Consider the following 1970-nt stretch of genomic DNA (forward strand, 5'->3'; position numbering starts at 1 on the left):
GATGGATGGATGGATGGATGGATGGATGGATGGATGGATGGATGGATGATGGACGTATAGATAGATAGACACATACACACAGATAGATGGGTAGATAGATGAGACTGGATCTGTGATGTCATTGGTACAGGAGAGAACCAGGTGAGGAAACTCCTTCTACCTCCTCTAACTTATGGCTGCATTCAGCTATACTTCATTTCATTTTACTCTCTGGGACCCTTCTCTTTCATAGTCTCTCTTTCTCATTCTGGAAAAATCTCTGCCCTGAGGCCTGCTGTCCTTATTGGTAAATAGCCTTCCCAGGCCAGTATTTCAGGAGAAGCCCCATCCATCCTCACTTCATTCAGCTGGTGAACACCACTATCCCTACTTCCAGCTCCCCTTTTTATTTTGTCTTTCCCATCAAAATGTAAGTTTCTTGAGGGTAGGAACTGTCTTGTTTGCATTTGTATTCCTAGCACTTAGCACAGTGACTAGCACATTTAAGAGCTTAAGAAGTGTTTACAATACAATAATAATTTATATTATAATAATCTCCTTGGGGGAAACACTAAGGATGTTTCAGGCTACATGATGCCTGAAGTCCCTGCACCCTACCTCACTATCTTGAAAGTAGGAGGTTGCCCCATGGAAAGAGTTTGAAGTAACTTTGAAAACCCATATGCTGCCATTTGGAAGGCAGGGACCAAGGTTGCAACCCTGATAAGATTGAGGAGTTCCTGCTCAACCATCCTCTCACCTCCCCTCTATACCTTAAAAGCTGATAGATACCTTGAAGGCTGGGACACTGGCACAGGAAGACAACTGTCAGAAAATTGGGAACCCAAGTCAGACACTGATTCCTAGATTTTCCAGGCCAAGAATGAAGGAAATACCATAGGGAGTAGGGAGGTTCCCTTCAACCAGCAGGCATTTATGAAATTCCTACTGTGTATTCTAGGGTATGAATTGGACAACATCTTAGCTGGGCCCTCTGCCTCCAGTCTCTTCCTGTTTCTATATACCTTGTCTCACCTCTCTCTTCTGAAGACTCTCCTTACATCCTGTCCTGGCCTCAGGAAAAAGAACTAGGAGAAATAAATGGAAGATGGAGGGAGATAAGTGGGTCTACATAAAAAAGAATTTCCTAACAATGGGAGCTGTCCAAATGTGAAAAAACACCCCTCCAGAGATTGTGACTTCCCAGCACATCCGACAATGGCTATGTGACTTAGTTATATGAGATGTTGTAGACAAGATTCTTGCTCAACAAGGGAACAACATTGAGTGGGGTGGCTTACTGAATAGAGAACAGGATTTGTGTCAGGAAGACCTGAGTTCAAATCCCAACTCAGACACTTGCTAGCTGTGTGACCTTTGGTAAGTCATTTAATGTCTTTGTGTCTGTTTCCTCACCTACAAAATGAGAGGTTGGACTCCTTGATCTCTAAGGCTCCTCCCAGCCCTAAGTCAATGACTCTGATGACCAAATGTCTTCTGAGCTTCCTTTCAGTTCTGAGTTTCTATGATTCTGCTCAGCTACCTCCAATGGCTCCCAGAATGTTGATTTGACAAATGAAGATGTAGATAGGAATATGATTGGCCATTTATGCTTCCAAGTGCCACTGATGGATCACGGACCTAGACAATCTGTAACAAAAACCAGACATTCGAAATGGCAAAACCCCACTGGATATGCCAAGCTCTGTGTGTGAGTTGGTGTTCAGCCAAGCCAAGGTGCATTATAAGTAATTGGTAGCAAACCAAGCCAAGGTATGTTGTGTTAGCTCGTGGAAGAAAATGCTGCAAGGATGAAGGAAACGGGAAACTGGTTCATCCATGCATCTGGCCATTATGGTAGCTCATATGGTAAGGTCGAGGTCATGAGAACTGAGTTATTCATTTCCTAAGAGAATGGGGAGACACAGAGAAAGGGGGAGTGGTAGATAAAGAGAGAGAGAAAGAGAGGGAAGGGAAGGGAAGGGAAGGGA

The sequence above is a fragment of the Petaurus breviceps genome, unplaced genomic scaffold, assembly GCF_028583685.1.
Source record: "Petaurus breviceps papuanus isolate PSGF00001 unplaced genomic scaffold, PetGlider_PUasm1.0 99, whole genome shotgun sequence".
In the NCBI taxonomy this organism is placed as follows: Eukaryota; Metazoa; Chordata; class Mammalia; order Diprotodontia; family Petauridae; genus Petaurus; species Petaurus breviceps.